Raw genomic sequence first — 11,456 nt, 5'->3', positions numbered from 1 at the left:
CGCTGCACTCCTTCTGTGGCAAGTATATCCTTTTCTAAGTAAGAAGACTAAAACTGCACACTATACTCCAGGTGTGGTCTCACCAAGACCCTTTATAACTAGTAAGACATCCTTGCTCCTGTACTCAAATCCTCTTGCAATGAAGGCCAACATACCATTTGCTTTCTTAACTGCTTGCTGCACCTGCATGATTGCTTTCAATGACTGGTGTACAAGGACACCCAGGTCCCTCTGTACATCGACACTTCCCAAGCCATCTCTTTCTCCCCCCCCCCTCCCCCCCCCCCCCCAAACTCTCTCTTACTCCTCCCCCCCACCCAAAACTCTCTCTTACTCCCCCACCCCACTCTCTAGCTCTCTCTTCTCCCCCACCCCCCCCCCCGCTCTCCCTGAACTGGTCCTGGCCACCTGCTGCCTCTTCAGAGGCTGTGGGGGTAGGGGTGGGGAAGGGAGGGGGAGAAACATAGAAATTAGGTTGGAAGCAGGCCATTCGGCCCTTCGAACTTGCACCACCATTCAATAAGATCATGGATGATCATTCACCTCAGTACCCGTTTCCTGCTTTCTCTCCATACCCTTTGATCCCTTTAGCCATCAGGGCCATATCTAACACCCTCTTGAATATATCTAATGAACTGGCATCAACAACTCTCTGCGGTAGAGAATTCCACAGGTTAACAACTCTGAGTGAAAGGAGGACGCATGCGCAGAATGGGGTTAGTAGGAATTGCATTGGGGTCGGAGTTGGTGATATTTGCCCTAACTCTGCAGATACATGCGCAGAAGGGAGACTTAGTACAAATAGTTACTGCGTTTATGTAATACCTTTCATGACCTCAATGTGCCAAATCGCTTTACAGCCAATGAATATTTTTAAGGTTTAGGCAATATTGTAATGTAGGAAATGAGTCAGTCAGTTTGCACACAGCAAGGCCCCACACGGACCAGATAATTTGATTTCTTTCAGTGGTGTTGGTTGAAGGATAAATATTGGCGAGGACTCCCCTGGTCCTCTTTGAAATAGTGCCATGGGACCTATCCACCAGATAGGTAAGACGGGGAGTCAGATTAACGTCTCATCCAAAAGACGGCACCTCAGACAGTGCAGCACTCCCTCAGTACTGCATTGAAGTGTCAGCCTTGAACCCACAACCTTCTGACTCTGATGCAAGATTGCTACTAACTGAGCCACAGCTGACTGATGAATACCAGATGAAACAGCCATCCAGTTGTGTACTTTCGCATACTGGGACTATTTGCACTGGAGAAGAGATTTAATAGAGGCATTCAAAATTACAAAGGGTTTTGATATTGTGAATAAGGTAAGACTATTTCTTCTCTTTGAGGAGTAGGTGTTGAGGGATTATCAATTTAAAATTGTCACAGTGAGGCGAGGGGTTAGTAAAAACATTTTTAAAAATGCAGAGGATTGTTGGGAGTATGGAATGCTTTGCCACAGGTTGAGGCAGAAACCATTGCATCTTTTCAGGGAGAAATGGATAAATATTTGAAGTGGAGGAAGATGCAAAACTACGGAGATTTTGTGGGGCAGTAGAATTATTGTTGAAATGTTCCAGCAAAGAGCTAGCACAATGATTGGGCAAATGGCCTCCTTTCTGTGCTTGGAAACTTCTAGAATTCTACCTCTCGCCTCTTTTTAAATATCTTCTCTCAGCCCATCTCATTGGCCAAGCTCTCCCCACCTTCATTCAGTTAAACCCTCTACCTGCTAACCCTACTTTCTGAAAGGTGCCCTTGGTCTTGACTGTGTGTAAAACAGCATGAGTCAAATCATTTTGTTATAGGCTTGTGATGTTTTTCAAATACGTGGAAATAAATCTGGCACCATCTCACCACTAGTGTCAGAATTATTGGGTTTCACACAACTGCACAGTAACACCCTGTAGCTCCACACTACAGCTCTCTCTCAGTAATATCACAAAACAACACTCTTGCTGTAAGTTGGTGTCTACTACTTTTTACTTTTGACATTACTGATCATTTAAAGTATCAGCTAACTGGAGAACTAACTAGTCAAAATACAATTGCTGGCTTGATTTGACTGATTTCGCTAACAACTGAATAAAAAGTGGATACTCCAATGATAGAAAAATATATAAATATCACCATGATTTCTCATAGTTTGTAAAAATACAGAATTATTGATTTTTGTATTGGATGGACAAACCGCTCCTTACAGTGAATCTTATTTTCAGCCCCATGCATATTTACCTGTTGTGCAGGTTTACAATATTCTCTCTTTAATGAAGGAAAAAAGCAAAGTTAAAGCAGTGCAAAGGAATCTAAGGTAGAGTGCCATAGGTATTGCACTTCTCCTGAGTTAGCCATATACAGTAAACACCTCATTATCTGTACAATATGTTGGTGTCTTGTGTGCATCCTTCATTTTGTTACGGGACATGTAAACTTATTGACAGGCGCTCGGTTTAAAACCAGCTGCCGCTCATTGTCCCAGAATGGCTAATGTGTACTGCGTTTACTGAAAATTGTTGTGATGTAGTTACATACTATGTGTGTTGCATGTTGCAGCAAAATGTTAACTCCATGTCAACCAAGAGTTCACGCAGAGAAGTTGATGTTCCATGTTTATGTAAGTCTAACTGTTGCTTGAACATGGTGATGGTTATTAAGAGTTTACCTGGAAGGTTGGAAATGCATTCAAAGTATGGAACTTAGGAGCTTCAGGTAACATAAACAGAGCCTGACTCAGCCAGTGGCTCAGTGGGCAGCACTCTCGCCTCCGAGTCAGAAGGATGTGGGTTCAAGTCCCACTCCAGGAAGTTGAGCACATAAATCTAGGCTGACACTCCCGTGCAGTGCTGAGGGAACATGTACTGTCGGAGTTGCCGTCTTTCAGATGAGACATTGAACCGAGGCCCCGTCTGTGCGCTCCGGTGGATGTAAACGGTTCCATGGCACTATTTCGGAGAAGAGCAGAGGAGTTATCCCCGGTGTCCTGGCCAATATTTATCCCTCAATCAACATAACATAAAAACAGATTATCTGGTCATTATCACATTGTTGTTTGTGGGAGCTTGCTGTGTGCAAATTGGCTGCCACATTTCCCACATTATACCAGCGACTGCACTTCAAAATGTACTTCGTGGCCGATGGTTGTGAAATGCGCTATATAAATTCAAGTCTGTCTTTCTTCCCCTCTCCTGGTTCTGAATCCACCCATATTTATGGGCTCAGGTCATTAGCATTGCTTGGAAGTAGACCCTATGTTGGAATGACATTTGGAATGGGTAGTGCATGCCCAAAATTGACTGAGGGGAGTGGACTCGTGCTGTCAACCAAAGATGCGCACAGCAGTGTGGCAATGGCTGCCGGCATCGGCAGCTTCTGGCTGCCGTCCATAAACAGCAGCCAGAAGGTCCAGTCCCACTAATCCTCCTTTCTGGTGTCAAAAAGGAAGCACTTACGCATTTGGAGGTGTGAGGAGGCAGGCGGAGACCTTATTTCTGAGCCTCCAATCTGGGAGGGCTGGTCCTGGAGGTCCAAACACTGTGTGCACTGCCGTGTTTAAACCCCCCCCCCCCCCCAGTGACCCAGGAAAATTACACTGGAGGCATTCCAATGCAACTCCTGCATCATTTACATTGCAATTAAATATGCCCACATGTTGGTTAGGGCACAGTTAGAATATTGTGTTCCTAAAGTGTGCCCAAAATGGAAGATTATCAACGCCCTGAAGAGAGTACAGAAGATATTCATAGAATCATATAATACAGGTGGTGGCCATTCAGCCCATCGTGACTGCCGGTTCTTTGAAAGAGCGTATCCATTAGCTCTTTCTGCACAGTCCTGCAAATTTCTCCTTATCAAGTATATATCCAATTCCCTTTTGAAAGTTACTATTGGATCAGAATTTATCTCTCCCTCCCTCCCTCCCTCCCTCCCTCCCTCCCTCCCTCCCTCCCTCCCTCCCTCCCTCCCTCCCTCCCTCCCTCCCTCCCTCCCTCCCTCCCTCTCCTATCCGTCCGTCTGTGGAGCTGATCAAGTGTGGTCGTGCTTCAATGCTGGGAATGTTGGTCTGGTCGAGAACGCTAATGTTGGTGTGTCTATCCTCCCAGGTGATTTGTAGGTATTTCTCCTATTTTCCTATTCTCCTAAATTACTATTGGATCTGCTTCCATCACCCTTCCAGGCAATGCATTCCCAATCATCATAACCTGCTGCGTAAAAAATATTCTCTTATTTCTCCCCAGGCTACACAATATTCTAACTGTGCCCTAACCAACATGTGGGCATATTTAATTATCTTAAATCTGTGTCCTCTACTTACCGATCGTCCTGCCTGTGGAAACCCTATCTACGCTATCAAATGTATATACATATATCAGATGTTTCCCCTGGCTGGTGAGTCTAGAACCAGGGTTCACAGTCTCAGAATAAGGGGTCAGCCATTTAGGACTGAGATGAGGAAAAAAAATTCATTCAGAGGGTGGTGAATCTTTGGAATTCTCTACCCAGAGGGCTGTGGAAGTTCAGTCGTTGACTTTATTCAAGACAGATCGATAGATTTTTTGATATTAAGGGAATCCAGGGATATGGAGATAGTGCTGGCAACTGGAGTTGAGGTAGAAGATCAGCCATGATCTCATTGAATGGCAGAGCAGGCTCGAGGAGCGGAATAGCCTACTCCTGCTCCTATTTCTTATGTTCTTAACATGACTCATAATTTTGAACTCCTCTTGCTCTAAGGAGAAAAATTCAGTGAGATGATATGGAAGGTGAGAGGCTTTAGATATGAAGAGAGACCAGAGAAACCAGGGCCTTTTCAGTAGCAGAGATGGTTAAGAGGAGATCTGATAGAAGTGTTTAAAGTTTTGAAGTGTTTTGATGAGGTAAATAGGTAAATCCTATTTCCACTGGCTAATGAGTTGATAATGAGAGGACATAAATGCAAGATCAGTACCAAACGAATAAGGGCAAAGGTTAGAATTTTATTTTACATAGAACATGGAAAAGTTGTGGGATAATTACTTTTAAAAGAGAATTGGATAAATATTTGAAAACATTTTGTAAAGGGTGTGGTAGAAGGGCAGGGGAATGAGATTCAGTGGAGCTCTTTTAGAGAACTGGCCCAGGTGCAGTGGCCCACATGACCTCATTCTGTGCTGAAAAATTCCATGATTGTATATAGTAATCTATATAAAACTGACACTGGTTGAGCCTCAGTTCACTTTTGTGAATTATTGCTTCTTCCTCATTTGTTCAAACGCCCTCATAAAATTTGGAAATGTTCATAAAGGCAAGCTAACTGGGACACTGTGATTGCAAAATACCACAGTGTGTGATCACAGCAGTTTACATCAGGACTGTGCCCACTGGAGCTGTCTAGTGCGGATAGTGTTGGAGATTGAGGGATCAGGGGTAGTGGAACCTCATTTGCCTGGGCTGGCAGATGCCTGCATTGCTAAGACACATCTCCAGCGCCTGCCTGTGCCAATCAGCCGGAAACCCCACCACCTGCACTGCCATTGAGCCGCGCTTTGTCCCCGTGCATAAGATTTGTTTTTCCAGAATGTCTAGTCTTTGGTGAGGATACATGCCACATCCTTATCCTGGACACCACCTCCCTAATGGGGGCCACCAGGAGGTCGGTGCACCTTGTGTCTTGCCATTCCAGCCTCCAGCCCTTATGCCGAGTCCAGACTGAGTCAAGGAACCAGGAGCTTCTGCCACAGGAAGTCCCTGCTCCTGGTTGCCCCCCCCCCCCCTCCCGGGACCACCCATGACATCACTGGTGTTGAAAGGGACGACTGGCGATTCTGTCACCTACAAGGCTGGTTTGGGAAATCATGAAATCGGCAGGGACCTGCGTGACTAGGTCCCGAGTGGAGTATTGGAAGAAGACAGATTTCAGTGGGTTGAGAACACATTTGGTCGGGGTAAATTGGAATCAAAAATTGGCAGGCAAAACTGTAATGGAACAATGGGCTGCCTTTTAAAGGGGCGAGCGATGCTTCGGGTACAGTTGAGGTACATTCGCACGAGGGGGGAAAAGGTAGGGCAACTAAAGCTGAAACTCCCTGGATGATGAAAGAGAATAGAGTAAGATGAAGCAGAAAAAGAGTGCACATGACAGGTGTCAGGTTGAGAATAATTCTGAGAATGAGGCTGAATATCGAAAGTTCAGAGGGGAAGTGACAGAGAGAGGATATGAAAATAGATTCTAACAAAAAAGGAAATCAAAAAACATATAAATAATAAACGGGTAGTAAGAGAAGTGCTGGGCCAATTAGGACCCAAAATTGAGATGACGAGAAGCTTCTTCACTCAGAGAATTGTGAACCTGTGGAATTCTCTACCACAGAAATTTGTTGAGGCCAGTTCGTTTAGATATTTTCAAAAGGGAGTTAGATATGGCCCTTACGGCTAAAGGGATCAAGGGGTATGGAGAGAAAGCAGAGAATGCAGGATACTGAGGTTGCATGATCAGCCATGATCATATTGAATGGTGGTGCAGGCTCGAAGGGCCTCATGGCCGACTCCTGCACCTATTTTCTATGTTTTCTAAAAGGAGACCTACGCAGAGGGCATGGGTGAGGTACTAAATGAGTACTTTGCATGTGTCTTCACCAAGGAAAAAGATGCTGCCAAAGTCATGGTGAAAGATGGGGTAGTGGAGATACTGGATGAGATAAAAATTGATAGAGGAGGTACTAGAAAGGCTGTCTATATGAAGTTGGTAAGTTGCCTGGACCAGATGGGATGCATCCTCGGGTGCTGACAGAGGTTGCGGAGATACTGGCCATGATCTTCTAATCCTCCTTAGATACTAGGGAGGTACCAGAGGACTGGAGCATTGCAAATGTTACACCCTTGTTTGAAAAGGGATGCAAGGATAAACCCAGCATCTACAGGCCAGTCTGTATTTCCTCAGTAGTTAACATTGGACTAGTGTGGATTAATTAGGGAAAGCCAGCACGGATTTGTTAAAGGCAAATTGTGTTTAACTAATTTGATTGAGTTTTTTGATGAGGTAATAGAGAGGGTTGATGAGGGCGATGTGGTTGACATGGTGTATCTGGACTTCAGCCAGTGTCTGTCAGCCAGTTCAGTGGGCAGCACACTCGCCTCTGAGTCCAAAGGTTGTGGGTTCAAGTCCCACTCCAGAAACTTGAGCACAGAAATCTAGGCTGCTACTCCAGTGCAGTGCTGAGGGAGTGCTGCACTGTCGGAGGTGCCGTCTTTTGGATGAGACATTAAACCGAGGCCCCATCTGTGCTCTCAAGTGGATGTAAAAGTTCCCATAGCACAAAACAAAGAAGAGCAGGGGAGTTATATCCCTGGTGTCTTGGCCAATATTTATCCCTCAAATCAACATTATTAAAACAAATCATTTGGTCATTATCACATTGCTGTTTGTGGGAGTTTGCTGTGCACAAATTGGCTGTCGGGTTTCCTGCATTACAATAGTGACTACACTCGAAAAAGTACTTAATTGGCTTTAAAGCGCTTTGAGATGTTTGGTGGTCGTGAAAGGCCCTATATAAATGCAAGTCTTTTCCAAAAGTGTTTGATAAAGTGCCACATAAATGGCTTGCCAGCAAAGTTGCAGCATATGGAATAAAAGGGACAATGGCAGCATGATGATGATGGATATGGAACTGGTAAAGTGACAGGAAACGGAGAGTATTGGGGAAGGGTTGTTTTTTTGACTGGAGGAAGGTATACAGTGGTGTTCCCCAGGGGTCAGTACTAGGACCACTGCTTTTCTTGATATATATTAATGACTTGGATGTGGGAGTACAGGGCACAATTTCAAAATTTGCAGATGACGCAAAACATGAAAGTGCAGTGAACAGTGAGAAGGATAGTGATAGACTTCAAAAAGGCTGGCTGGTGAAATGTGCAGACACCTGGCAAAAATTTAACGCAGAAAAGTGCAAAGTGATGCAATTTGGTAGGAAGAACGAGGAGTGGCAATATAAAGTAAAGGCTACACTAATGACTTGAACACAGAATGTGTCGCGTTCAGGTCCAGTCAAGCACAGTGGACTTGAGGTGCATTGCTACTGATGAGCAGGAGGAGAGGAACATTAGAACTATAATCACCAGCACTAGCTAGGCAGGGCAGTAGTTTGTGTCACGGAAAATCCAGTTTGATTTGAATGCTGAATCAACTCTGAAAAGAACACTAAAGTAGACACCAAACTTGTACGGAAAATGTAAGAACAAAGTGTTGGCAGGGGACCTCTGCACAGATTGTGGGTGTTTTTTCCAGGACGATGATAGCCATGATGTCCGCCCAATCAGGCACATCCTGCACATTTACTGATGCAAGCAGACTCCCCAATAATCATTCAGCTTATTAAAAAAAGGACCAGGCGGGAGCAATATTGATTTCACCAGGTGTGGGAAGGGACCAACCACTGCAATTGGGTGGGGGAAGTGTTTACTGGAGCACAAGTTGATTTCTCCATCTTTTTGAAAGAGGAAGAGGAGGGTCGCTGGGTTCAATACCCTGGAACTCCCTCCCCAACAGCTCTGTGGGAGTACCTTTGCCACAAGGACTGCAGCGGTTCAAGAAGGCGGTTCACCACCACCTTCTTGGTCAATTAGCAAAGGGGCAATAAATGCTGGCTTTGCCACCGACACCCATATCCCAGGAACATTTTTTTTTTAAGCCGAATTAGTTTCCTTAAGCACCTTCTGAGGGAGCCTGTCAGACGCAGCGCAGTGGGCGAGAGCTCTTTCACCGTGCTGGAATTGTGATTAAAGTTGGCAATCCATTCACTAGCAACACAGGAGACATGCAAGAATGTAATGAGACCTAGTAACAGGGTTTCTCCCTGTACTCTGATCTACTATGAGTAAGATTGTCTAGTCCAGACACACGTCATGCTGTCTAGAAAGGCTTTTGGAAAAAGTCACCATCCATTTGACTCATTTGTACCTTTTTCGGGTTCAGACAAAACACAGCAAGTTTCAGGGGAAAGGCCTGGTTATGTCTAAGAATGAATTAAAGCAGCTAAATGTCAACATAGAATCTTCCGCATTGAAACGCTTCATAGAATACATAGTGAGGTTAATATTAACCCCCCCGCCCCCAAACGATGGGCAGGAGATGGTACCTCCAATAGTGAAGCAATCATTCAGCACTGCACTGAAGTCCTCAATGTATGTGCTTGTGTTACTGGAGTAGGGCTTGATCCCGCAGCCTTCTAACTCTGAGTCGGCAGTGTGACCACTGAGCCGTGGCTGGCACAGTGAAACCATTTTTACAAGTGCACGAGGATCATTAGAATATTCTTAGTAGGGAATCATCCTTCTCCGGGACACTTGCAGTTCTTGTAAACGGTAAATAAGTAAATGTGGTTTAAGTGGGGTTTGCTATGACGAAATAGAAGCAGAAAAAAGCTGGAAACACTCAGCAGGTCAGGCAGCATCTGTGAGAGAGAAACAGAGTTGACGTTTCAGGTCGATGACCCTTTGTCAGATGATGTGCCTAATGTCCAGTGAAACTGTGACAAGGTCACGTTTAACGAGTGGATGAAATGCAGACTAGAGTCAGGTGCTGAGAATTGTTCCCTCCCTCGTTAATGTTCATCTCGGGATTACACGATCGCCAATCAGGAGGTTTGTAGTCATTTGTTTTTTTCCCCCTTTTTTTTCAGGGTCAAGTGTGGATCAACGGTTTCAATCTGGGCCGCTACTGGCCGGCTAAAGGGCCCCAAATCACCCTCTACGTCCCTGCTCATATTCTTAGTACCTCTGCAGCTAACAACATCACGGTGCTGGAGCTGGAGAAAGCTCCTTCCGGAGATGAGCTGAACACCCCCTGTGCTGTGGAATTTGTGGACACTCCTATTCTGAATGGTACAACGGCCTCCACGAACCTCGAAGGCAGACTTTTCAGAAAGCATCCTTGGCACGGTTGAACTAAGCGGTTAACACTGTTCACCTGAAATGAAGAATTCACGTGTGGGCGCAAGCACGGGGAAGGGTGCCTTTTTCCGCTTTTAACAGGCGCTACTGCTGTTATGTCCGCTTTTTGATTTGCTAATTCAAGTTGCTGATAAATAACCACTGTTGCAAGCGCAGAACCATCTTGGGCATGCAGTGAAAATATATAAGGAAGTACTGCACACAGGGTAGGTAAAAAAAACAAAGATCAGGTAATGAATCATTTGCACAGATCTACATCTGCTCTTCAAACTGGTGAAAACACCAACGAGACTTCGACAATCATTCTCTGGAGAAATAGATAATGTTTAAACAAATCATTGCCAAGACATGAAACTGATTTTTAAGGTGATCACAATCACTAAAATCACACTGGTTAGATTAATATTTATCTTTGTTTGATTTAATACAATCTTTGGAGAAAATCAGGGTATGATTGTAACTTTATTGCTGAATGTAAATAGGAAATAAATCCTGACTACAATCAAACTTGTCATTGTATGTTTTTTGCAACTGATGAACACAAAGATTTTAATGTTCTCACTTTACTAATTAGAATCATAGAATGGTTACAGCACAGAAGGAGGCCATTCGGCCTGTCGAGCCCATGCTGGCTCTCTGCAAGGGCACCTCAGCTAGTCCCACTCCCCTGCCCTTTCCCCGTAGCCCTGCTAATTTATTTTTCTTCAGGTACTTATCCAATTCCCTTTTGAAAGCACAATTGATTCTGCCTCCATCACCCTTTCAGGCAGTGCATTTCAGATCATAACCACTCACTTCATAAAGTTTTTCCTCAATTTGCCTGTGGTTCTTTTGTTAATCTGTGTCCTCTGGTTCTTGAACCTTCCGCCAATGGGAACAGTTTCTCTCTATCTACTCTATCTAGACTCCTCATGATTATGAACACCCCTATCAAATCTCCTCTCAAGCTCTGCTCTAAGGATAACAACCCCAGCTTCACCAGTCTATCCATGTAACTGAAATCTCTCAACCCTGGAATCATTCTCGTGAATCTTTTCTGCACCCTCTTTAAGACCTTCATATCCTTCCTAAAATGCGGTGCCCAGAATTGGACACACTACTCCAGTTGTGGCCAAACCAATGTTTTATAAAGGTTCATCATAACTTCCTTGCTTTTGTACTCTATGCCCTGATTTATGAAACCCAGGATCCCATGTGCTTTTTAAAATTGTTTCCTCAACTTGCTGTGCCACCTTCAATGATTTGTGCACATGTACTCCCAGGTCTCTCTGTTCATGCACCCTCTTTCAAAAAGAGTTTCAAAAATTTTCAAAAAGAGTTTCATGCACCCTCTTTAAAATTGTACCCTTTAGTTTATATTGCTCCTCGTTCTACCAATTTACCTATGTGATAGATTCTTAAAGTTGAATGTCAAGTTGGAACACACGGTTGATATTGGTGTTCATCAGTCTCTGCATCAGTCTCTCCTCCTTGACTGCACCAGATGTCTGAAAGCAGACAGGCCCAGCTGCTCCCACAGCAATGAATGAACTGCA

The 11,456-nt window shown here is 44.5% G+C and overlaps 1 long non-coding RNA gene across 1 annotated transcript; it reads left to right on the top strand.

Annotated features, from left to right (window-relative positions):
- The first annotated feature begins 944 nt into the window (after positions 1-944).
- On the top strand, positions 945-10,428 carry LOC139263765 (uncharacterized). The gene is made up of 2 exons (XR_011593200.1): positions 945-1,322; positions 9,651-10,428. It is a non-coding gene; the product is annotated as an uncharacterized lncRNA (long non-coding RNA).
- Positions 10,429-11,456: the final 1,028 nt, after the last annotated feature.

Source organism: Pristiophorus japonicus, chromosome 5, assembly GCF_044704955.1.
Source record: "Pristiophorus japonicus isolate sPriJap1 chromosome 5, sPriJap1.hap1, whole genome shotgun sequence".
Taxonomy (NCBI): Eukaryota; Metazoa; Chordata; class Chondrichthyes; family Pristiophoridae; genus Pristiophorus; species Pristiophorus japonicus.
Note: the sequence above shows the minus strand (reverse complement) of the source record. Positions and strands in the feature narration are given on the sequence as shown.